The sequence below is a fragment of the Globicephala melas genome, chromosome 4 (assembly GCF_963455315.2).
Source record: "Globicephala melas chromosome 4, mGloMel1.2, whole genome shotgun sequence".
Taxonomy (NCBI): domain Eukaryota; kingdom Metazoa; phylum Chordata; class Mammalia; order Artiodactyla; family Delphinidae; genus Globicephala; species Globicephala melas.
The window spans coordinates 13,320,879-13,348,259 of NC_083317.1; the positions used below are offsets into that span (position 1 = coordinate 13,320,879).

General features: G+C 42.5%; 1 protein-coding gene across 3 annotated transcripts in view; it reads left to right on the forward strand.

Moving 5' to 3' along the window:
* TIAM1 (TIAM Rac1 associated GEF 1) overlaps positions 1–27,381 on the forward strand; it is a 397,588-nt gene that overhangs the window by 94,331 nt on the left and 275,876 nt on the right. The window lies entirely within an intron of this gene.

Below are 27,381 nucleotides of genomic sequence, written 5' to 3' on the forward strand. Positions count from 1 at the left end.
GTCTGGCATTGGACTAAGTCCTTAACATCCATTGCTTCATTGACTCGGAACAGTCTGAATAGGTGGATGCTGTTGACGCATATGCTCTTGTAGATGGGGAAACTGAGGCTGGGAGACATCAAGTCCCTTGGTCACAGGGATCTTCAGGAGTGAAAGTCAGGAGACTTAACTGGGTACAGCTGGACTCTGACCCAAAAAACTCATGCCAAAATTTGGGTATCTGCCAGCCTGTCTTGTAGAGGTTGTCTGTGCCTTCTGATAGCCGTCACAGTTCTGAATGTGGGTTCCTGAGCCATAGGGAAGTTGTAGCCTGAGGTCACAGGTTGAGTTGAGAGTGAATGTTTGCAAAACACCTCCATAGTTGGCCGGTTATGTGTTGGGGCCAGTTATGCCTGAGTGTTGTGTTGCTTAATCTTACATGTCAACTTGACTGGGCGACCTGGTGCCCAGATATTTGGTTCAAATATTTTTCTGAGTGTTTCTCTGAGGATGTTTTTAAATCGACTGAGTAAAGCAGATTGCTCCACGTAACATGGGTCCAATCAGTTAAAGACCTAAATAGACCAAAAACCTGACCCTCTCCCCACAAAGGAGGAATTCCTCCTGCCTGACTTCACCGTCAAGCTGGGACATTAGTCTTTTCTCCTGCCTTTGGCCTTGGACGGGAGCTATACCCTCAGCTCTCTTGGGTCTTCCGCTTGCCAACTGCAGATCTTGCATTTGTCAGCTTTTGTAATTGTGTGAACCAATTCCTCATAAAGAATCTCTCTTTCTCTCTCTCTCTCTCTCTCTCTCTCTATATATATATACATATATATATATATATATTTTTTTTTCTTCTTCCTGTGTCTCTAGAAAACCCTGACCAGTGCAAGCACTCATCCTGGGTCACCGCCCATCTCCATATTTCTCAGGTCAGCAGTCATCCAGCTACTGTTCCTATAGGTGCTGCAGGGAAGCATCTGAGCCATAGTCTTTTTACTTCCATTTGGTTTCCTTCATCTTTATCTCTGAACTCACAGCTCAATTTTGAACGCAGAGAGCTCCTTCTTACATTCTTCCTCCTTTTCCAATTATTTTTCAATGACTTTAGTAAGGAAAAATTCTTCCCCCTTTCACTACTTTTTCCATTTTCTCTGCCTTTTTTCAATCATTTTCTCTTCTTTCCTCTACTCCCCTTGCTTTTCTTTCTTACTCTTATCCTATTTAGAATCCAAAATAGCCCGAATAATTGTGGTTCGGAAGGTTCAAGGTAGTATTGGTATCTTTAGTTTTAACATGAAATTCTTAATAATAAGCAAGACCACTGGTCTCAAGCCCACTCCAGAATTTCCAAGAATGTCTCCAACCACCCTATTTTCTTCTGATTAAATCTACTTTTCTTTTTCTTTTTTTTAAGATTTATTTATTTATTTGTTTGTTTGGTTGCGCTGGGTCTTAGTTGTGGCAGGCGGGTCCCTTAGTTGCGGCTCACAGGCACCTTAGTTGCGGCAGGCGGGCTCCTTAGTTGTGGCGTGTAAACTCTTAGTTATGGCATGCATGTGGGATCTAGTTCCCTGACCAGGGATTGAACCCGGGCTCCCTGCATTGGGAGTGCGGAGTCTTATCCACTGCACCACCAGGGAAGTCCCTAAATCTACTTTTCTTTAAGCATGAGCTTTTATGCTGAATAAATTGCTTCCTTTTGAACTTTACTGTTTTGCTTTAATTTTACAGCAAGGTTTGCAAGTTTTCTGTTTTTAGCATTTGTTCTCATTGAAGATGTGCAGCACACCGATTACATTTGGATTGAAAAGGCCTTGTGGACTAGCTGAGGGTGCCCGGGCTGCCCCCTTGGGGCCTATCATTGTAATGGGAAGTCTTCTGTGTCTCATGGCCTGATTGTGGTGAATGACTACCTCCCATTGGTATGTCGGGGTTGCTCTGTATTTCTTTTCTGTTTCCTTTACCTCCTCTGCACCTTTCTCATTCATACCTCATCGTTCCCTGGTCTTCGCTCAGTGATACCCAGCAACTTGCCCTTGATCGTGCAGTCCTTGTGCACCTTGAAAGCCAGTGTGTAAGCTTCCATTGGAGGCCCAGTGAGCTCTCCAAAAGTGAGCATCAGTGAATCGTAGCACAGGACAGAAGGAATGGTGCATCTTGCCTCTGCCCTTGGAATGGGGGTCTGGGTCACGAGGCGTGGTATAGCCAGAATTCACATACTGATCTTCAGTAGGTAACAGCACGAGAGGTTGCTTATAATTTTCAGCTGCAGAAATTTCGGCTAAAGGCAGAGTTAGTTTAAACAACACCCCATGCCCCCAAACCACCCTCCCCAAAACCCAAACCAGAAAGGCAGCTACCGAAACCCCAGTCTCCCCTTCGTTTCCCTCTTCCCTGTGACTGTATTCATTTCCCTGTATCAGGGAGGGCTAACTGATAAACTCATTGGATATATTCCAACTCAGGAGGCAATGAATGGCAGTCTTAAGTTAATTCTTGGATTTTACAAGCATTTGGGCTATCCTAGGTCTCCTATGAAGAGAACAGGCTTTTGGATGTTGCCAGGAGTTTGAGTGTCTGAGATCTTTGCCAGGTGGGCTGTGGTGGGGAAGTGTTTGTGACAATAGCCAGAATTCTAGGCAGTTGCTAAGGGTCTGAGTTTCTTTTAATTGCAAATATAGACAACTTCCAGAATGGCAAGGGGAAGCTTAACATCTCCTTGACTTGTCAGATTATTTTCCACAAAATTTGATCTTACGTGGAGTATTTTGAAGCGAGCACTGCACCTCCTTCAGCAAAACCAAAATGTAATATAAAAGAACTATAGTTAAAGAACATTCTAGAAGACACTTGCACTAAAGCAGAGTAAAGCTTGTCATGGCATTACAGAATGTTAAAGCCATCAGGGGCATAGTGATAAGATTAATTCAAATCTTTCATGTTACAGATTAAGAAACTGAGGCCCTAGATTAAGTGTTTTGCTCAAAGTTAATATTCACTCATCACTATAGACCATTTCTCACATGAGCCTGTGACATTTGGTGCTGCATCCCATATGCCAGGTGACATTTCCCCCGGAAACGTTATCTACTTACTGACCATAAAATTGTCTATAGCAGAAGCAGTAGTTGCGTTTGCATCCTCTTATTCTTAGAAAGTGTTGCTGACATAATTTTTTTTATTGTTACATATTTAATGGCAGACTCCAGTTAATTCAGATATTAGATCATTATTTATCTGAGGTCCTGATAAATAGATAAATAGTCCAGCCTCTTTTTCCTCAAGCTGATAAATTTCACTTCAGTGCTTTTGGGGAATGTAAATATGAAATTAATATTGCAGCAATTAGTCATCTATTCTGAATTTTTTCCTTGCAAATTCCCAGAGCATAAGCATGAAATTCATTAGTCCAGTCCCTTATGCTTTAAAACCATCGTGGCATTGTAGATACTTCTACTCCTCCTTTGAAATTTAATGCAGTGAGGAATTTAGCAGAAACCTGCCTTTATTAATTTATTATTTGTAAGTCAGGAAGCTGTATTCCTCAGTCGCTGTTTTTCTGAGCTGGCTGACTCAGCGCCATGCTTTTCGGCGACAGGAAAGCCAGTGCAAATTCTAAATTGTAGCCTCTACTTCGAGAGTGTATGAAAGTTGTTTGATAACTGCTGTTGTCATTTCCCTGGGAGAACTTATCTTCAGTGCTGTCCTTATAAACACAGGTCTCACTGCTGGGAGCTAAAGAGGTTAGAATTGATTTTCATGAAGTTTTTCACTTAATTAAATCTCATCAATTTCTATCCTCCCAGTGATTTTAATTTGAGACCGAGGAGGGTCCAGGGATGAACAGTTTACAGACTGTGGCTTCTCTTTGGCTGTAGGGAGGCTGCACTCTGAAATCCTGCTCTTATGAAATATGCTCTAAATGACTTGCATGGGAGCCACCTCTGTCTGATGTTCTATGTTACGTAACTGGTCAGATTTATGTTGCCTACAGTGAATTCCAAATCCCAGTTTTTAGGGATTTGCAAGAGGGGCAGGGATACTGTTAGTCTGCTTGAGATTGAAGACTTGGAAGACCATAATATTTCAAGGGTCATAGAAACCATATCTATAAAAGATGATTCTTTTTGTCCCAAATCAGCATGTCAGAAATGGTACTTAAAAAGCTGAAAGAGATTCACAACTTGGACCACAGGTGTCTCAGGTCTGGGGATTTAAAAAAAAAAATTGTTTATCTATTCATTTGGCTGTGCCGGGTCTTAGTTGCAGCATGCAGGATCTGTGTTGCCGTTGTGGCATGTGGGATCTTTAGTTGTGGCATGTGGGATCTTTAGTTGCACCATGCGGGATCTTTGTTGCCGTTGCGGCATGTGGGATCTAGCCCTGACCAGGGATCGAACCTGGGCCCCCTGCATTGGGAGTGTGGAGTCTTAGCCACTGGACCACCAGGGAAGTCCCAGATCTGGGAATTTTATTCCACCGGTGGTGGTGGGATGAGTGAGTTTGCTTACAAGAGGGCATTTAAATAGGGCTTGATGATCAAGTAGGGCTTCAACAAGTAGATTTGTAAGTCCAGGCAAGAAAGGCTAAAAGCAGGAGAGAGCACTGAAGGAATATTAAGTCAACTCTGCATGATTATTATTATTATTTTTTAAAGAAAACATTTGTAATCTTACTGTACAGTACCTTGAAGAGTACAGTAGTATAGTACAACAGCTGGCACACAGGGGCTGGCATCGAGTGAACAGGCAAGAGGGGTTACTGACTGGAGGAGGGAGAGGAGGTGGGAGATGGTAGAGCTGAAGGATCGTCAGTAATAGGAGACGGGAGGGCTGCAATTTCACTCACACCTTGCATGATTATTTTTTTAAAACCATTTCCCAAATAACCAGGTCCTTTGTTTAAGGATCAATAGACTCTGAACCCAATTCTAAAAAGTGTTTTGGGCCATAGGGGCATCTTTGCATCTCTAAGGTAATTGTCTTGTGGGAGAAAGTTGCCTCCCTCTCTCCCCATAGTTTTATAATGTCTGGGGAGCTGGCCCTGAAATGTCTGTTCATTATTTCTTGCTCATTACTAACTAGAGGGTCTAATTATTCCCAATGACTGCAGGCAGTTGGGGAATCTGACAGGCTTGGCCATGCCCCACATTGGGCTTTTTGGTCACCCATTCCTTCCCATCCTTCCTTTCCTTTGTTTTTCAGAGCTAGAGCTGTGAAATGAAAGATGAGAGTCCATGTTTTCTATTTTTAAGGCAGGGGTGCTTTCTGCTTAAATTGCTCCAAGGTCTTTAAAAGTTGCTTTCAATCCTGGATACCGTATATGTATGGAGAGACGTTTGAACTTGGTATTTAGTTATTAGTTCATTGAAACACTGGATCAAACCTGACCAGTCCCTGGAGACCTCTAGTCCTGGCTCTTTTCAGTATTTGGCTGTATGGTCTGGTGTAGGGTACCTCTTCTCTGGCTTATTTCCCTTCCTAAATCTTAATGAGGTTGTTAAAGTGGAGAATTCCAAGGCCCTACCTTGAAAAAGTCTCTCTCCTTGACCGAAGCTTAGACAGGCTTCTCTGGGCCCTCTTTTCAACTAGGCCTCATCCTTGGCCTCTGGTTCTGTCTTTGGCCTGGCCAGCCCAATCTTAGCAAAGAACCCGGCTCAATTATCCCCTACCCTTGATATCTGACCACTCTTGATATCTGATCAAGTTCCTCATCCCCTACCTTTGGTGTCTAAATCTTTGGCCTGTCTTTAGCAAGAATCCTGTTAGGCAAGTTTAGCAAGAATCCCCCTACTCTTGACATTTCCTTTTAGTGATTTTACATCCACTGTGACCCTCTCACCCTACTCCTTGGCTATAAATCCCCACTTGAACTTGTTGTACCAGAATTGAACCGATCTCTCTCCTCTATTGCAGTACTCTTATTACAATAGTCTTGAAGAAAGTCTTCCTTACTGTTGTAGCAAGTGTTAGAATCATTTTTTTCTTTAACAAGATTCTAGACTGTTACTTGTTATGTCTAAGGTGAGATCCTGTGTATTAGCTAGGACCCAGGCTCCTTCCATATCGTGGCTCTGCCTTCTCCAGCATGTGCCTTCCATGGTCACCATATTCCTGTGAGTCAAGTCATAGAAGGGGAAAGAGCCTGAAGGCTTGTATGAGGGAGGGCACATCTCTTCCACTCACATTCCATTGGCTAGAATCAAGTCATATGGTCACATTTCTCTTCAAAGGAGGCTGGGCAATGTAGGCCAGAGGAAAAGGGAATGAATTTATGGAACACCAACCCATGTATCTGCATTTTAAACAAGTATCACATGTAATTCTGATGTAGGGGGATACTTGGACCATGCTTTAAGAAATGCTGTACATAATTATTGCCAAATATTTTCCAGTCCTGATATTCCATGATTCTATTGTGCTGGGACTTTTTATGTGGAAAAAATGCAAGCAAGTCCTTCCAAAGTGAAAAGGAAAGTTGAACAATCATAGTAGGTTTTTCTGCCCATATTCTAGGTTTGGAAATACACGTTGGCCTGTTCAGACCAGCTGATTAAAGGGTCAGTGTTACCATCTCTTCTTCCCAGTGGGCCCACGATCGTCTTGCTGCAACTCTTCTGCTTTAGGAACACACCAGGATATTACCTTCTGGTGCCTCGTTACATAATGGGGTGCTGAGGACCAGAATGGAGAGCACGGGGGATATGCTTGTTTCCCTTAGCAATTAACTACCTTGGGTGGTTTGTCTCTTTAAACCCATTGAAGGCATAAGGGTTTTGCTAACCTCTTCCGATTAGAATCACTGATCTGGGACCCCGAAAACTGACATCCTCTGCTACTGACTTGGTCATTTGTGCTGTGATTTTTACAAAGACCAAAGATTTGGGTTTATTTTATGTCAGGAATTATGCTAAAAGCAGACACGGGGGTAGCGTAATGATCAATTTTCCTTAACTCCACCAAGTTAGTGGAGTGAAAAGAAACATTTAGATCTGCATGAGATACGGTTTGAGCAAATTGCAGTTGTAAAGAGAAACTAGATTGTGGATACAGAGGCTTTGAATGAGGCTTTTTTTGGGTTTCTAATTTCTCAACACCATCAGTTGCTAAGCTACGGGCAGATATGACAGAGGCTAGTGGATACTTTCTAGATTGAATATAATACTGACACCAAACAATATCAGGGTAGAATACTTACTGTATATGGCCTTTGTTATCATCTTGTTTCCTCATCCTAACATGAGGAGGTTGTTTTACCAGACGCGGGAAACTGAGGCTGAGGTACACAGAGCTTCAGCAAGCGTGTGAGATTACATTGTGGGTAATCAAGACCTTGCTGATAATCAGAAGCAGAAGTAATCCATGGTTTTGTTCCTTCTCAGTCTGGTTTGTTCTGCATTAGCCATTATATTCTTGGGCAACCAGTGGATTTTGGAGAGAGCCCTCTCTCTCTTTCTTTTTACACATAGATTACATGGTATAGAAGCAAATGGTTCCATTTCCTTTCATGAAAATGATGGTTTCTGGGTTAGCATTCAGTACTGCCAGCTTTGTGTTAGCTCTATTTCTTACCAGCCTTTGATGGTGTACAGTGTGCTCAGATAGTATAGGAAGCTTAAAAATATTAATGACTGGCCAACTATAAATTCTTTTAGGGATCATTTCATAGAGTGTTACCAGTCAGATGCATTTGAAAGAATAGAATGCTCTTAAGGTTTCTGTTACGCTTCTTATGGAGTCAAGGGAAGATGGTATTGGGTCTCTTTGCAGCCAAGTCCAGTCTTAAACACTGTGCCAACTCCTTCCTCCGGTCCAGCTGCCTCTGTTGAGTTAATGGAAATGGCAAACTGCCCTTTCCCAGTCCATGGCAGACATCACTCACTGCCGTAGTATTGTTCTGTGGATATGACATCAAGTGAATTGATGTCCAATTGATCATAGCTAGCATATTAGTTGAAACTTAATTCTCAACTCTGGTTGACCATAAACCTGCCTTTATTATGAAATAACTAAATGATCAATTTAGGTTAGTAGTTCTCAGCGGGAGATGAAGTTGTCTTCCAGAAGACACCTGGCATTTTTGGTGTTATTTTTAGTTGTCACAACTCTGGGGTTTGCTGCTGGTATCTAGTGGGTGGAGGCAAGGGATACTGCTAAACATCTTACAATGTGCTAAACCCCTCCACCTCTCATGACAAAGAATGACCCAGCTTCAATGCCAATAGTGCCAAGGTTATGAAACCCTGATTTGATCTTTGGAGGGTCTCTGAACAGTGAATCAGGAGTAAGAAGTAGGACATAGACGAGGACTTGGGAGAGAGAATAGGATATCTGGAAGAAAAGGAGAGAAAGCATTTATAGCTTAACACATAAGCGTAAGGTAGGTCTGTGCAAAGATCTATTAGTTCCCTTCAGTGCCCTGTTTGAGAAACACAACATAAGAATGTCAACTCCTGGAGAAGAACACAAAATATGTATGTGTGGTTTGGTAACATGGTTACTCCTTGGACCCTTGTGTTGTCTGGTGCTTAAGGGGGTTAGTAAAGAGTAGCTGATGAGGGTAGCTGATCTGTTCATAAGTGTCTGCATCTTCACTTTCAAAAGGTTGATTTTTATTAACAAAGCAACCAGAGATTTGGACAGAGATCTATCCACATAATGTCTGTTCCAAGCTATTGGAAGCAATCTACCTGTCTAAAACCAAAGACATGGTTAAATGATGGCATATCCATGTAACATAATTTGAATATTTTTTAAATGACATGAGGACATTTTTAGGACATGTTACGTAAAATAAATTAGATAAATAACTGTATATATGGTATGATCTTAACTTGGCTATATTTACACTAAAAATTGACTAGAAGGCTTAGAGTTTCAACAGTGAAGGAATGTTTTCTTTATACTTTGATGTATTTTCCAAATTTTCTTTAGTGAAGACAGATTTCTATTGAGATGAGAAAAATGTAAATATTTTAGAGTTAGCTACGAGTGATGAAGTTTCTATGTTTAAAAGAAATGAAGGGGACTTCCCTGGTGGCACAGTGGATAAGACTCCGTGCTCCCAGTGCAGGGGGCCTGGGTTTGATCCCTGGTTAAGGAACTGGATCCCACATGCATGCCGCAACTAAGAGTTTGCATGCCACAACTAAGGAGCCTGTGTGCCGCAACTAAGGAGCCGGTGAGCCACAACTAAGACCTGGCGCAACCAAATAAATAAATATTTTTTAAAAAATAAAAGAAATGAATTCATCATTTGAGACAAAGGTCATTTATCAAGTGGCAGCTATCTGCCAGAGATGGTGCTAGACACATCAGAGGCCAGTAAATTGTTACCTTCCACCGTGGTGGAGTATAGGTTCTGATGTAGGGGTGGGAATAGAGTTCTGTGGCACAACAGCTGTCAGAATAGATATGAAGGAAGGCTTCACTGAAGAGGTGGCATGTAAGAAGGATCTTGATGGCAGCATAGGAGTTTATGAGGTAAAGAAGGGCTGAGAAACACCAGACTAGTTTTAAAATTGCTTCCTTTTTAAAAATTTTTTATTGGAGTATAGTTGATTTATAATGTATTAGTTCCTGCTCTACAGCAAAGTGAATCAGTTATACATCTATCCACTCTTTTTTTAGATTCTTTTTCCATATAGGTCATTACAGAGTACTGAGTACAGTTCCTTGTGCTATAGAGTAGGTCCTTATTAGTTATCTATTTTAATGTATAGTAGTGTGTATATGTTAATCCCAAACTCACAATTTATCTCTCACTGCCCCCTCTTCCCCCCTGGTAAACCATAAGTTTGTTTTCTACATCTGTGACTGCATTTCTGTTTTGTACATAAATTCATTTAGACCATAAAATTGCTTCCTGAACTGTGAATGGGAGTTGCTGGTCAGTTCCGTCCCGTAATCTGTAAATTGCTGTGTGAATGAAAGTTATTATTATGCTTATTAATAAAGTCATTATAAAAGTCATTATAATGCTGCTGGTGGCAGAAGTGTGTGACTCAGGGCTTTTTTCCCACTGGTCCTTTTTTATACAACAGTTAGACGGATCATTTTCCATGAGTTAATTACAATTTTGTTTACATTGCTCCACAAGGTATTCTGTGGCCTTAGAGGCACATATCTTTAGAGTAACATTACATTCCTAGGTCCAAAAAGAAGTCTTTTTAAACCTTGTTGTGTTACCTTGTGGCTTTAAACTCTAGGACTAAGAGGCTTTCAAAGGCCAACTTGAATGAAGTTGGATGTTGCTTTTAGACGTTGAGATCGTTTGAAATCTGAAATTGCCACTGTGGAATGTGGATTCCGTTGTTCCTCTACAAATAGGTTCAATATAGGCAGTGGGCCCAAGAGTTCTTGACGTGAAGCTCGGGGATCACTCTTAGTGAGGAAGCGACGGATTAATCTGCTTGGTACCGAAGGACGTCTAACTGGTCTGTTTAGGTTGATCTAAACATGAATAGATTAGGAAATTGGAAAAGAGGGTAGATACATGCTGCCTGAGATTTTTAACCATAATACATTATTCATTCACTAGTTAATGAATGGAGCAGTTATTCATTGTGTGCCTACTGTGTGCCAGCCCAGAGGTCACTTATCTGGCAAACTCTACTCCCCAGAAGAATGCAGACAACCCGGGAGGTCAAGCTGTTAACCCAGATGCCACAGCAGTCCTCATACCAGTGCTGCTGGCTTCATCCTGGAAGGTCACTGTGGGTCTGGGACAGAGCTTGCCTCTTCCTCTCCCCAGGTGCTGTGGAGTTTGGGAATCAGAAGAATGGAAGAGGTGGTAACAATCTGTTAGGAAGAGAGGAAATCCGAAGTCCTTATAAGAGAACGCTTGAATTTAAAGACGTCAGAAGTGTTGAGAAGCAATCTTTCCAGCTCCTAACCGTGTTCTTCACAATCTTCACAACATAATAATAGATGCCCGTTTGTCATCAAGAAAACAAATGGTTCTGCGTTCAGTAATCTCTTTGCCGTGGTTGTTTCAAATGGCAGATTGGCATGTAATCTATTTCAGCTCCTCTCCTCCACTCTGGGAGACCTCGGGGCTCCTCCTGGCTTCCCTCTCCTGGGAGTCATAGCGTTCAACTCCTTTATTTCCAGTCTGTTAGGGGTCAGTGTCCTGTGCTCCTGCTGTCCACGGTCTGAGAACCATTGTTTCGTATATTTTGTCCATTTAAAAAAATTGGTAAGATAGAGTTCTCTTATGATTCTGCAGTCCCACTCCTGGGCATTTATCTGGAGAAAACTATCATTCGAAAAGATCCATGCACCCCAACTTTGATAGAAGCACATTTATAATAGCCAAGACATGGAAGTAACCTAAGTGTCCATCGACAGATGAATGGATCAAGAAGATGTGGTACCTATACACAATGGAATATTACTCAGCCATAGAAAAGAATGAAATAATGCCATTTGCAGCAACATGGATGGACCTAGAGATTATCATACTGAGTGAAGTAACCCACGCAAAGACAGATATCATAGGCTATTGCTTATATGTGGAATCTAAAAAAAAAAGATACAAATGAACTTATTTACAAAACAGAAATAGACTTAACAGACATAGAAAACAAATTTATGGTTATCAAAGCGGAAAGGCAGGGGGGGAGTGATAAATTAGGAGGTTGGGATGAACATATACACACTACTATATATTAAAATAGATAACCAACAAGGACCTACTGTATAGCACAGGGAGCTATACTCAGTATTTTCTAATAACCTATAAGGGAAAAGAATCTGAAAAAAATATATGTATAACTGAATCACTGTGCTGTACACCTGAAACTAACGTGACATTGTAAATCAACTATATTTCAATTAAAAAAAATTGTTTCAGTTGGGTGTATAGATCTAGCCCCTGTTATTTCATCTTGGCTAGAGGTAGAAGTTGTGTAATATATTTAACAATGTTTTCTTTCTCTTTCAAAATAGATTTTAAGAAATTAAAAAAAAAATAATTTGACCGTTTAAAAATATTAAGCTTCAGGCTTCCCTGGTGGCGCAGTGGTTGAGAGTCCGCCTGCCGATGCAGGGGACGCGGGTTTGTGCCCTGGTCCGGGAAGATCCCACGTGCCGCGGAGCGGTTGGTCCCGTGAGCCACGGCCGCTGAGCCTGCGCGTCCGGAGCCTGTGCTCCGCAACGGGAGAGGCCACAACAGTGAGAGGCCCGCGTACAGAAAAAAAAAAAAAAATTAAGCTTCAGTTACACAGTAAATTCACATATATGGAGCAGCATGTTCTCTGACAGTTTTTGATAATTAAGTTGTTTCTGGGTATGAGATTGGAGTTACAGTAGATCAGTATATAAGCCAATTATCATCCTCATCTTAAAGCATAATTAAAATTCCTCTTCTCAACCCTCAGGGGTACAATTCCTTTTTTTTTTTTTTTTTTTTTTTTTTTAAATTTGCTGCCTCTTCTTCGTGTGTTTTGAGAAATTGTTCTTAAAGAAAGCCTTGAGTTTCCAAAATTTGGGGGTGATTGTCATCTCTTCGGACTTAAAGTATGGACTGTCAAACGTAATTGCAGTTGAAATAGATATCAAATTACTTGATCTATTTTCAGAGGTTATCATCATCAATGACATAACCGATGTGTTTGTTTTCATTCTCTTTCTACCGGGTTTGCTCAGTCTAATCACCCGAACGTTGTCAATTTGGGATTAAAGTGCATTTTGGAAGATTTTGGCTTTTAAAGAGCATATGGTAAATTGAGCTCTTCTAATGAGGCCCTCATGATACCAGTAACTATAAATGGCACTGCTCATCCTAGTGAAGGCTTTCTTATCTTTTAAAAGTCAGGATCAAATCTCCCAACCCTTACCTGGCTCCCTTGCTCTGAAGAGCTCTGGTTTTCAATTCCTCTGGTACTTATTACTCCAATTACTTATTTACCTGCCTTAAGTCGTTTTTGAAATGAGGTGAGCGATAGAATGGGAAGAGAATATAAAAGGCCTTTACTTCCCTCTTGGATCAAGGCATACCTATATATAAATTGTTGTTTGTTTCATGTTTCCTTTGCAGGTTCACTTGGCATTGCTCTGAGTATCAGTAACACAGAGCACATCTCCCCCAGTGCCTCCTTATCATTCATTCAGCCACCAGAGTTGTTCCCCAACATGTAGGTCTGGTCATTGTCACTCCCCTTTGACAGGAGTTACTGCATACACATTACAGACCCATCTTTATGATGTGGTGTTCAAGACCCCAGATTCTCTTCCAGGTCTATCTCCATCACACGTTATGTTTCAGTTGTAGGGCTCTTGCCGTTGCTGGGACATGCTGTGTATTTTACACCTCTTGTGTGTTTGCTTCCACTGTTTCCCTGCAGAATCTTTCTCCCTGTGCCTTCCCCTCCCAAATCATGCATGTTGAGACATCTTCCCAGCCTTGACATGTGGAATTGCTTCTTCTCTTGTCTGGATTCCTAGAACTTTCTCACAAACTGGCTTGATGGTGTGTCTGGGAAGGTGATCACTGTTACCAGGAAGGTAATGTATAAGCCTTGAAGGTCAGATGACCCAGGTACTGCTCCTGGGTTTAGCATTGCCAATCCACCCTATCATTGTGCGGGTAGAAGAGGAGGGGCAGAATTAACAACACTGAAGGGAAAATGGTCTAGGCTTTGGGAAAATGGTCTAGGCTTTTACCACTGAGAAGTTGGGAGCAGAAGAGCAGCCAGGTATTCTCTGTCCATCTCCTCCTATTTCTGGCTTTATTTCCTGTCACCTGGAGCAACAGAGAAATTACAATGGTTATGTAAAACATGGAGAGCTTTTCACAAAGAGTGTGTGGAAAAAAGATCTTGGATTTTTGACATTTTTACCCCATACTTATTAAGGTTTCCAGATTTTACAAAGGTATAAACAAGAAAATAGTCATCAGATTCCATGCAACTGCACATCATGTTATATATTGCATGTTAGTGAGGTTAGCCATGTGTGGGCAAAAGGATTGTATTTATTTATTTTTATTGAAGTATAGTTGATGTATGTTATTATTTATACGTTACAGGTGTACAGTATAGCGATTCACAGTTTTTAAAGGTTATACTCCACTTATAGTTATTATAAAATATTGACTGTATTCCCCATGTTGTACAGTATATCCTGGTAGCTTATTTAATACTTGATAGTCTGTTCCCCTTACTCTCCTACCCCTGTATTGCCCCTCTCCACTTCCCTGTCCCCACTGGTAACCACTAGTTTGTTCTCTGTATCAGGATTTTCTTTTTTAAAGTAAAATAAGTAAAGATATTTCTAACTAATTCTGAACACCTGCTAAGTGCCAGGCACTGTTCTTGAGCCTTTGAGATGAAAGAATGAATAAAGCATAGTCCCCACGTTTAAGGGTCTCATAGTCCTAGCTCAGCCATTATCACACGTGGTCCCCACACCAGCAGCAGCAGCAGCATCTGGGAAATTGTTAGAAATCTGCATTCCTGAGCCCTACCCCAGACCTACTGAATCGGACACTCTGGGGGTGTGGCCTAGCAATGTGAATTTTCACAAGCCCTCCAGCTGGAGAGAGACTCAACACAGTCTGGTTGTAGCTGCTGAACGCATGTTGAGTTTATCAGGGAGTAATTGGATAGATGTAGTTGATGCCTTTGGAGAGTCAGGTAGGTCTTCAGACGAATGAAGTTCAAGTTAAATCTTAACTGGTGAGTGGTTGTTCTTCAGACGAATAAGGGTGAGAAGGAGAGTATTTCAAGTCAAGAGAACCACATGCAAAAGTACAGAACAATCGGACTTCCCTGGTGGCCCAGTGGTTAAGAATCCGCCTGCCAGTGCAGGGGACATGGGTTCAAGGCCTGGTCTGGGAAGACCCCAAATGCCGCGGAGCAACTAAGCCCGTGCGCCACAACTACTGAGCCTGTGCTCTAGAGCCTGCGAGCCACAGCTACTGAGCCCATGTGTCACAACTGCTGAAGCCTGCACGCCTAGAGCCGTGCTCTTCAGCAAGGGAAGCCACTGCAATGAGAAGCCCACGCACCACAAGGAAGAGTAGCCCCCGCTTGCCGCAACTAGAGAAAAGCCCACACGCAGAAACGAAGACCCAACGCAGCCAAAAATAAATAAATAAATAAATGGGGGGGAAGAAAAGTACAGAGCAGTCAAAGGACTTGGTCGCCTCTGGGGATCACAATTACTATTGTCATTATGTTGTTCTTATTACTATTACTCTTATATCAGGGTCATAATATAAGCTAAGTTGGCGAGATCGGTGGCCAGATCCTGCTGAGAAGTTTGGCTCTTCTCCTGGAAAATAACCAAATGGTTTTTAGCAGTGAAGTGAAGTAATATCAGGTTTGCAATTTTGTTGGACATACACAAAAAAACAGAGCGTTTTCTAAATTACAAAAGAAGTTTTTGTGATGTATTCAAAACCTAAGCTGAGATTAAAGGAGGAAAAATGTAAAGAATTCAGAACTTAATTTTTACTATTTATAATCTTAAAGAATTAAAAAAATTTAATAGACTATTTTTTTACAGCAGTTTTAGGTTTATAGAAATATTGAACAGAGGGTACAGAGATTTCCCGTGTACCCCTTGCCTCCACACATGCATACCCTCCCCCTTCATCTACATTCACAACCAGAGTGGTACATATGTTACAATTGGTGAACCTACACTGATACATCATTATCTAGTTTATGTTAGGGTTCACTCTTGGTCTTGTACATTTTACGGGTTTGGACAAATTTATAATGACTTGTATTTACCATTGTAATTATCATACAGAATAGTTTCACTGCCCTAAAAATCCTCTGATTATCCTGCCTCCCTCCCCCAAGCTCCTGGTAACCAGTGATTTCTTTACTATCTCCATAGTTTCGCCTTTTCCAGAATGTTGTATAGTTGGAACCATATGGTATATAACCTTCTCAGATTGGCTTCTTTGATTTAGTGATAGCATTTAAGGTTCCTCCACGTCTTTTCGTGGCTGGATAGCTCATTTCTTTTCTTTTTGTTTTTATTTTATTTTATTATTTTTTTTGGCTGTGTTGGGTCTTAGTTGCTGCGCACGGGCTTTCTCTAGTTGCAGCGAGCAGGGGCTACTCCTCAGTGTGGTGCGCGGGCTTCTCATCGTGGTGGCTTCTCTTGTTGCGGAGCACGGGCTTTAGGCACGTGGGCTCAGTAGTTGTGGCATGTGGGCTCTAGAGCGCAGGCTCAGTAGTTGTGGTGCATGGGCTTAGTTGTTACACAGCATGTGGGTCTTCCCAAACCAGGAATCGAACCCATGTCCCCTGCATTGGCAGGTGGATTCTTAACCACTGCACCACCAGGAAAGTCCAGCTCATTTCTTTACAGAATAATATTCCATTGTCTGGATGTACCACAGTTTGTCCATTGACCTACTGAAGGACGTCTTGGTTGTTTCTAAGTTTTGGCAGTTATGAATAAAACTGCTATTGATATCTGAGTGCAGGTTTTTGTGTGGATGTAAGTTTTTAACCCCTTTGGGTAAATACCAAGGAATGCGGTTAATGGATTGTATGGTAAGAGTATGTTTAATTTTGTAAGGAACCACCAAATTGCCTCCCAAAGTGGCTGTACCATTTTGCGTTCCCACCAGCAATGAATGAGAGTTGCTGTTGCTCCACATCCTTGTCAGCATTTGGTGCTGTCAGGGTTCTGGATTTTGGCCATTCAAGTAGGTGTGTAGTGGTATCTCACTGTTGTTCTGGTTTGCATTTCTCTGATCACATCTGACGTGGAGCATCTCTTCATACCCTGATTTTCCATCCGTGTATCTTCTTTGGTGAGGTGTCTTTGGCCCTTTTTTTTTTTTTTTTTTTGTGGTACGCGGGCCTCTCACTGTTGTGGCCTCTCCCGTTGCAGAGCACAGGCTCCGGACGCGCAGGCTCAGCGGCCATGGCTCACGGGCCCAGCCGCTCCACGGCATGTGGGATCTTCCCAGACTGGGGCACGAACCCGTGTCCCCTGCATTGGCAGGTGGACTCTCAACCACCGCGCCGCCAGGCAAGCCCTGGCCCATTTTTTAATTGGGTTGTTTGTGTTCTTGTCGTTGAGTTTTAAGAGTTGTTTGTATATTTTAGATAACTGTCGTTTATCAGAAGTGTCTTTTGCAGATGTTTTCTTCCAGTTTGTGACTTGCCTTCTCATTCTCTTGTGATTGTCTTTTGCAGAGGAGAAGTTTTTAATTTTAATGAAATCCAGATTATCAGTTATTTCTTTCATGGATCATGCTTCTGGTGTTGTATCTAAAAAATCATTGCCAGAGCCAAGGTCATCTAGGTTTTCTTCTATGGTATCTTTTATGGTTTCATATTTTAGTTTTATAGTTTTACATTTAGGTCGTGATCCATTTTGAGTTGATTTTTGTAAAGGGCATAAGGTCTGTTTCTAGATTCTTCTTTTTACATGTGGATGTCCAGTTGTTCCAGCACCATTTGTTGAAAAGACTGTATTTTCTCTGTGGTATTTCCTTTTCTCCTTTGTCAAAGATCAGTTCACTCTATTTATTCAGATCTGTTTCTCGGCTCTCTGTTTTGTTCCATTGATCTATTTGTGTATTCTTTTGCCAATACCACACTGTCTTGATTACCATAACTTTGTTGAAAGTCTTGAAGTTGGGTAGTGTCAATCCTCCAACTTTGTTCTTCTTATTCAATATTACTTTGGCTATTTTGGGTCTTTAGCTTCTCCACATAGTCTTAAATAATTTTAATTCTAAAAAAAAATAGAGGGACTTCCCTGGTGGCTCAGTGGTTAAGAATTGCCTACCAATACAGGGGACATGGGTTTGAGCCCTGATCCGGGAAGATCCCACATGCCGCAGAGCAACTAAGCCTGTGTGCCGCAACTACTGAGCCTGAGCTTTAGAGCCTGCGAGCCACAACTACTGAGCCCACGCGCCGCAACTACTGAAGCCCATGTGCTCTAGGTCCCACGTGCTGCAACTGAGCCCGCATGCTGCAACTACTGAAGCCCGCACACCTAGAGCCCATGCTCCGCAACAAGAGAAGCCACCCCAATGAGAAGCCCGCGCACTGCAACAAAGAGTAGCACCTGCTCGCTGCAACTAGAGAAAGTCCGCATGCAACAACAGACCCAACGCAGCCAAAAATGAATAAATAAATAAAATTTATTAAAAAATAGAGAAAACTTATAGAAAGTTAAAAAATTACAAAATACCAGAAGAAAGAAGCAAAAGCTAATTTCTAGTTCAACCTAGATTGAACTGTTTACCTTTCAGTTGTACTTTGATGGAGTCTTTTTTTCTCTTTGTCCTGTGTTTATTATTTATAGTATGTGTAATAAATAAATTTAATTTCTATCTTGACATTTCTCCTCATTTAATGGGAAAAATGGTTGTGTTGCAAATTCCTTAAATACTCTGTAAGTATCTGTTTTAACAAGTGTTTAACATTCTGTGGAGTGCTATACTGAAGTTTACTTGAATCTCATTTGCATGCATTGCTTATGTATCAGTTAGGGTTTGGTGAGTATATTAGTCAGGGTTCTCCAGAGAAACAGAACAAACCAATAGAGTCTACCCCTCTCTCTCTCTGTGTCTCTGAGATGTTGAGATTTATTATAGGAATTGGTTCATGCAATTATGATTGCTGAGAAGTCTCATGATCTGCCTGCTCTTTGCAAGCTGGAGACCCAAGAAAGCCAGTTGTGTAATTGAATCAGAATCTGAAGGCCTGAGAACTAGGGCAGCTGATGGTGTAAGTCCTGGTCCCAGTATGAAGGCCTGAGAACCAGGAGTGCCAATGTCTGAGGGCAGGAGAAGATGAATGTCCTAGGCCAGAGAGAGCAAACTCACCCTTCCTCCACCATTTTGTTCTACTCAGGCCCCCAGTGAATTGGATGATATCCACCCACATTAGTGAGGGTGATCAGTTTTCACTCAGTCTACTGATACAAATGCAAATCTCATCCAGAAACACCCTTGCAGACACACCCAGAAATAATGTTTTACTAACTGTCTAGGCATCCCTTAGTCTAGTCATGTAGGTACATAAAGTTAACCATCATAGTGAGGGGTGGAAATGGGATTTCTCATGGGAAGTTGACCCCGTGCACTTGTGGGAGCTGCAAGAGGTCTGTGGAAGGCTGCTGTCTCTGCGTTTGGCTGGACATGTCAGGAAGAACAGCCGCAGGTGGAGCGGGGAGAGCCAGGACACATGGAAGCCCAAGTCTCTCACGACCTCCCACCTTGATGATGACTCAGGGTGACTTGCAGAAGACGCCCTGCCCCTGCCCTTGGAGCTGCACATGTGTCTGGCTCAGGAGCTGAAGGGGCTGTCCCCACTGCCGCACCGTAAGGAGCTCACCACCGTGACCCCATCTGCTTCTCCACCTGTGCTTTCAGATCCTGGGTGAACTCCCCTCATGGCCTATCCTAAACCAGTACTGCCCAGGAGAGGGGATTCTGGGAAATGTAGTTCCTGTTTAGCTACAATGACAGTACAAAACCCTCCGGTGTTCATGTCTAATTTGTATTCTATTGTGACTAAATACTGCAGAGGATGTCTTTATTTCCATCTGGCGCTTCTTCTAAATTTTGGATCATTTCTTGAGGATAGATCCTCAGAAGAGGAATTTATTAGGTCAAAGAATCTAAACATTGTAAAGAGTCTTACGTGTTGCCAATTTACACAAAAACATTGTACCAGTGGCGCCACCAGGAGAGAGCATGAAAAATCTTCTCTTACTGCATAGTGGCTAATACTGAGCAGTGTATTCTTTCTCCTGTAACATCTTGAGGTTTTTATTTGAGTTGTTTACTCATGTCCTTTAGGTGAAGGTTTTTTTTTTTGTTTGTTTGTTTGTTTAATTAAATCAACTTGGGAACAAGTAAAGACAGGTGGAAGTTACATGCTTGGAATCTTGAGAGAATCACTTAGTAGATCTTGTGAGTAATAGGTGAACCATCCTGTCTTATTCTGGGGAGGTAGTAATTGTCACAGCAATAAAATCAGAGGGCTAATTAGTTGACATGGATATAGGAACGGGTATTAGCAAGTGCACTGAAAGTTAGAAGCTCATTTGGTGTAAAGTTGTAAAGTTCTCTGTGGTCACATCTCAGTTTCTGTAGAGTATTTTGGGATAGTTTTTGATTGCAAGGAGCGAATTATTTGCTTTCTCTTTTTAAAAAGTTTTTTTCCCCTCCCTAATACTTCTAATTTTAATTGGTGACCTCTAACCCTAAAAACATAATCTGTCATTTTCATCTCTCTTGGCTCTTGTCTTTTCCTCTGTAACATCTGTCCTGTTGATTGCAGGCTCCAGCCCTTACTTACAAACCTCTTCTTACTATGCAGATGACTTTCCTTCCTTCTTAATTTCTACAAGGAACTGGCATGAAAACCAAAACTTCATGAAGACCACGGTTAAAAAACCGTGTTGTCGGGCTTCCCTGGTGGCGCAGTGGTTGAGAGTCCACCTGCCGATGCAGGGGACGCGGGTTTGTGCCCCGGTCCGGGAGGATCCCACATGCCGCGGAGCGGCTGGGCCCGTGAGCCATGGCCGCTGAGCCTGCGCGTCCGGAGCCTGTGCCCCGCAACGGGAGAGGCCACAACAGTGAGAGGCCCGCGTACCGCAAAAAAACACAAACAAACCGTGTTGTCTATGACTCTATGTAGAGCAGAATGTTTGGGCTTTGTCTGTGTTGTGGCTTTTGCCAGTATGTCTTGTCAAGGGACTTGCACAAGTTTGTGAATCAGATATTAGACCAAATTCCACCAACTTCTGAGTTTTAAGTTGTATTTAATATTCCCTTTAAAGAATGGACCACAGTTGGTTCCCCCAACTCCCGGCCCCCCAGAATCAAGCAGTCAACCCCTGACCCAGTTTTAATATAAATCAAACTTACATTTTCATACACCATAAAGTTTGAATATGTCTGTTTTCTAACTCAAGCTAAAAGTAGCTGAAATGTATTGGCTTGTGATGGTGTGCTTAGTTCCACTCACGATGGAATGATTCCGCGGAGCCCCCAGCCCACGAAGATAGCTTCTCATCTGGGGAGAGGAATGTGGTGTGGAGTTTCATCTCTACCCTGGCCACTCAAAGTGGCAAAGAGTGGTTCCTGGGACCAGCGTCGCACCTGCATCATTTGGGAGCCTGTTAGAAATACAGGTTATCAGGCCTCACCCAGGCAAACCAGAGCCTGCATTTTCACGAGATCCCTGGTTGATTCTATGCTCAGTTCAGTCTGAGAAGCTCTGTCCTGGAGAGAGCTGTCTGACCTGCTCCGACCTCATCACTGGCTACCCTTTGCAGCCACCCCTTACCTTCTGGCAGAACTTTGTTCTGGGAACGCTCAGACCTGTGGAGTGGCCTCTATTTTATTGATCTGTGTACTGATCAGTGCTGCTGAGATTTGTAAAAATTCTTGAAATTCCCTGGAAGCAGTCCCTTGGAGAAACTGACTCTCATTTCTCTATCAGTGAAGTCTGACAGAGCAGAACGTGCTTCGCCTTTTTATGTGAGCATTCTGCTGGGTCTGGGAGGGCCACGCTGCAGAGTGTGGTTAGGATAAGAGTTAGGACACTTGAGGTTGGACCTCTCTCTCTTTTTTTAAAAAAAATTATTGTAAATTGTGATAAAATACACGTAACATGAAATTCATCATTTTAACCATTTCGAAGTGTACAGGTCAGTAGTGAGTATGTTCACGTTGCTGTGTAATCAATTTGTAGAACTCTTTCTATCTTGCAAAACTGAAACTGTACCCATTAAACCACAGTTCCCTATTCTTTCCTCCCCCAGCCCCTGGCAACCACCCTTCTACTTTCTATTTCTAATGGCTTCAATTATCCTAGGTCCCTCATATAAGTGGAATCATACAGTATTTGTTCTTTTGTGTCTGGCTTCTTCTGCTTAGCATAATGTCTCAAGTTTCATTCATGTTGTAGCACGTGGCAGGGATTCCTTCCTTTCTAAGGCTGAATAATACCCTCTTGAATATATATATCACGTTTTGTTTAACCAGTCACCTGTCCATGGATACTTGGGTTGCTTCCATCTTTTGACTGTTGTAAATGATGCTACTGTGATGGAGTTTGGCCCTTAAGCTACTACAAACTGGATGTAAGACCTTAGACAAATCACTGAACTTCTGCATCTCAGTTTCCAGTACTTTAAAAATTCAGATGCTTTCAAGCATTCTCTGAAGTTCTAGTTATAGGATACTAAATAAAATAAAATCTGCATCTATTAAAAAATTATATGTCTTCTGAAGATTTCCATGGTTTCTTCTGATAATACCATTTACCCTTCTTGAGCTGACTTAATCTTGGAGTATCCTCAACTGCAGAACTTGTATAACTTTTTTTGGAACAGCTTTACTGAGATATAATTCATATACCATGTGATTCACCATGTAAAGTGGGCAAGCCAGTGATTTTTAGCATATTCGCAGGGCTGTGCAATGATCACCACAGTCAATTTCAGAAGAGACCTTATACCCATCCAAAGTCACTGCCAGTTTCCCTCCAGACCTCCCCCTCACTCCACCCTAGACAATCACTAATCTACTTTCTGTCTCTAGGGACTTGCCTATTGTGGATGTTTCATATAAATGGGATCATAAATTTGTGGCCTTTTGTGACTGGCTTCTTTAACTCAGCATAATGTTTGCAAGGTTCCTGTCTAACTTTCCAAGATGTCAACTGATCTCACATGTGAGGGGTTCGTTTATCACCATTTGATTGCTCCTAAGGCCAAGAGCCAGATGTAGGACTGGGGCCAAGAGATAGAGCAGTAAATACCAGACACATCCCCTTGGCTCTAAAGAGCTCTCTGTCTTGTGGGGAAGATGGACATTAAGTGAATTTCTACCTAGATATTAATCACAAAGTGCTGATTTCTGTAATGGAGAAACTTTGGGTGCTTTGAAAGTGTATAATGGGCAGAGGTGAGGGGAGCTCTGACTTGCCACATCTTCAGGATGCTTGCTGTCCACAAATCTCACACTGGGACATCCCTCCAATCAGTGTCTATTAAGTGACTCTGTTGGCGATGATGATGTGGTAAAAAGTGAGACCCTGTTCGTGTCCTTGAGGAGCTCACCCTGTCATAGGGCAGACAGCCCATGCTGATGGGTGTCCCAGAGTCTGGACCGTGGGTACTGGAACATGGGTGGATCTCCCTGAAGCATTCAAGGGAATCTTTAGGGGGAGCAGTGATGATGCCTGATTGGGATTTTGACAGATGAATAAAATGTCTTAGGAAGCCACCATGTGTGCAGAGGGAAGGGAACTTCTGAACAGAGGTCACGAGCAAAAGTGTAAAGATACTCAGTGTGTTCATCAGGGATGGGGCATCAAGAAGCCTGTTGTGGCCACAGCCTGGGGACCAGCTACAGGATGGAGGCAGGGAGGGTTGTGAAGTATCTTAAAGCAAAGGGTGGAAGCTTTATCGTACAGATCTCAGATTTGCATCCTTTAATTCTGGTACCCTCAGCGTTCCCCTCCTAATGATGACTCAGCATGAGTGGGAGTGGAGGTGGCATATCCCCTAGAGGCTTTTCTGGAGTACCACACTCTTCCGGAGGGAGCTGGTTCCTTCGAAGTGTCAGTGCTGAAGGCGTCAGAACTTTTTAAAGCACTTCTTTTAGATTCACTGGGACATAGAAACATAAGAAGTTGGGAGACAGGCAGGAAGGAGTTGAATGGTACCAGCAGCTGCAGAGTATCAAGTTTTTCTCGGCCTAAACTTACAGGTGGAAATGGATGCTATGAGCTGCCATTTATGGCTAGTACCTGTCATGCCTGGTAAATAGATGTGAGATCTTGGACCAGACCATCATAGCTTTAGGGCCTATTTCATCAAACATCACTTACCTTGATATCTAGAATCCTACAATATGATCAAAAATGTTGTGGCATGCAAGATCCAGCCATTACCATTTCCAGGCAATCTAACCATCATGGTGTATGTGTTTTAACCGAAATAAAGTTGACTTACCATATTATATTAGTTTCAGGTATATATAGTGTTATGTTTTGATGTATTATTACCCAGGACCGTTTGTAGATTCGTTCCTTTACTCATCCAACACTACATTTATTGTATGCCGCTAGCTCTAGTTTGTGTGCATTCAAAGATAGATGCATCCCCACCCTGGAGTACCCTACATGGTGATCAGGGAAGTAGCCCATGGTTGCAGACGTAGAGTTCATATTGTCAGAAGGCCTCCCCAGCGTGCAGTTGCATTGGCATTGGTAATTAACGTTGTCATCCTTGCTTTTACCTGGGCCTGTGGAACTCTTATTCACCTGTAGCATCTTTTAGAATTTCTGTGGGTTCCCCAAGGATGGCATCAAATGGACCTGAGGCTGATCACCGTTGCTCACAGCCACCAGGAGTATCTGCCTTGTCCTTCTCTTGCTGTGCCTCCGTCCGTCAGCCCCCCTGCTGTAAGAGCTGCTTGAAGGACTGTCTCACTCAAATCTTTATGATGAGAATAGATAAGTCCTTGCCAAGGGGCATGTTGCATGCAGAGATGCTGGATAACAGCTCTCTGACATCTGAGATTTTGTCACCTGGGAACTAAAGTGTCGGATCCCCGAGACTGGCCAAGCCTCATGACACAGATCCTTCAAGGTCTACCCTAGGGACTTCCTGGTGGTCCAGTGGTTAGACTTCACCTTCCAATGCAGGGTGTGTGTGTTCGATCCCTGGTCATGGAGCTAAGATCTCACATGCCTCATGGCCAAAAAACCAAAACATAAGAAAACCAGAAGCAATATTGTGACAAATTCAATAAAGACTTTAAAAATGGTCCATATCAAAATAATAAATCTTTAAAAAAAAGAAAGTCTACCCTAAATAATCCTCCAATACCGCATGATGTCCACCCCATGGTAGAGTACTAGGTACCTAGTACTAGAGTATTAGGTTACTCTAGTACTCTAGTACTAGGTACTCTGCTTATTATTGTGTGTATGGGAATCTGAAATTATCTTGTTTATTGAGTAGTAATGATCTTTTATTGCACTCTTACAAGTATCAACTCAGTGAATCCTGGCAACTGTGGTGGGTAGAGCTTGTCCCGGGATTCGAGGCCAGGCAGTCTGGCTCCAGAGTCCAGCTCCTAGCCCACTACGTGTGTGTTTATTATGTCTTTACCTACAAGAATATCAATTCTGTGGAGCTCATCTTTCTGGGTACCAAGAACATTCGTTCTTCGTAGGCTCTCGAGAGATGGTGAATGAATGAGTGAGTGGTCAGTTCATGGTCAGGGAGACTTCTTGGAGGCAGTCAAGCCTGTGGTGATGAGTGCAGGAGTAGCCAGGCAAAGGCGGGTGCAAAGGAGGTGCAGGACATTCCTGGCAGCAGTCATGGATGGTGTGAGCTCAGGCATGAAGGGGTCATGTGCTCTGGGGTTGCTGGAGAGGGACCTGAGAGACCAGGCTGGAGAGGTACGTAGATGGGCATCTCCAAAGAGGATGTTTCTGTTCTATGTACATGTTGAATCCCCAGCAGAGTCTTTATAAGTGTGAGCAGGAATCCAGCTTTGTCAGAACGTGAGGGTGCTTGTGAAAAACATACTATCGATTGCATCAGGGTCTGGGATGGGAGGGCTCAGGAGTCTGCATTCTAATGCTCTTGCCGGGTAGTGCTTATGCACACAGATGCTTAGGAACCTCTGGTCTGAGAAACAAGATAACTGCTAATAAACTCTTAACGTTATTTACGTCTTTCAGCTTTTCTTCCTAACTGTCTCCCACTCCCTATACCCGTCTGAGATGGAGCTATAAAGTAATGTGTGTCTTAGCACACTTTCCTTCTGGTAATCCTGTCTTAGTTAGCTCGAGCAGTTTTAACAATAGCATCATAGACTTAAACGACACACATTTATTTCTCATGGTTCTGAAGACCGGGAAGTCCAAGATCAAGGCACGGGTGAGAGTCATCTTCCTGGCTTGTAGAGGAACATCTTCTGTTGTATCCTCTGACAGCAGAGAGAGAGATTCTCCCATGTCTCTTCTTAGAAGGGCACTAATTCCATTCATGAGAACTCCACCCTTATGACCTAATCACCTCCCCAAAAGGCCCACCTCCAGATAACATCACATTGGGGATTAGGGCTTCAACATATGAATTCTGGGGGGACACAAACATTCAGTCCATAGCAATCCTTCTTTGTGTGTTTATCTTCTCTTGTCTTTGGGGCTTCTGCTTGTACGCTGTATTAGTGCACTAGGGCTGTCCTAACAAATCACCACCAGCTTGGTGGCTTACAACAGAATTCCATTCTCTCATATTTCTGGAGTCCAGAAGTCCAAAGTCTAGGTGTTGGCAGAGTCATGCTTCTTCTGAAGGCTCTAGGAACGAAACCTTCCTTGCCTCTTCTTGGCTTCTGGTGGCTTCCAGCAGTCTCTAGCATTCCTCGACTTGTAGTTGCACCAATCAATTTCTGCCTCTGTCTTCACATGACCTTATTCTCTGTGTGTCTCCTTTTCTTTTAATGCCACCAGTCGTGGGCTTTAGGGCTCATTCTAATCCACTGTGACCTCATCTTAACTTCATTACATCTGCAAAGACCCTACCCTGTTTCCAAATAAGATCCCTTTATGGCGTTACGTGGACAGAACCAGGTGGAGGTGAATTTTCAGGGACACCATTTAACTAACTACATAGAAATTTGAGTTCTGAAGGCAATGCTACGTTGTTGAGAAAAGATTTGAGAAGAATAGATTTGGCTAAAACCACCATCACCAAAGCAGTAACAACAAGAAACAAATCAGGTGGTCACTTCAGTTCTAAATTGGTGCAACATTTTGGACAATCTTGCATTCTTTGCTGAGCACCTATGTTGAATTCATTTATCTTCAGAGGCTTCAAGTTGACTTGCATACAGGATGCTGGAAAATTCTTTCACAAATATCCCTTAATAAGCCGTCTTGAAATAGTTGTTTTTCACACTCAATTCCTTGAGATTTTTGGAGCGTCCAGAGGGGTGCCGGGAGAGTGGGAGGCTCTGACCCCTAGGTCTGTCCACAGGCAGAGTGGCTGATCTCACTTGCCTGGACCATGCTTTTGGCCCCAAGGAGTTTTCTTCCTTTCAAAGCCTGTTTTCTGTACTATGATGTATTATTATGTGACAAAGTCAAGTGTATGCTTCTAATCCAGTCTAATCCATGTACCACTTTTTTCAGGGAGCTCAAACTTTCCTGATAGGTATTTTTCCTAAAGTCACGCTTTTAAAAATTGCATAGTAGTTTTTCATAGGGATGTAGCAGACTTTAACTTGTTTCTTCTGGTTCAACATTTAGTTTTCCACTTCTTGATTTTCTTAGTTGTGGGGCTTATGTATAAACCTTTGCTTTTTTTTTTTTTTTTTTTTGCGGTACGCGGGCCTCTCACTGCCGTGGCCTCTCCCGTTGCAGAGCAC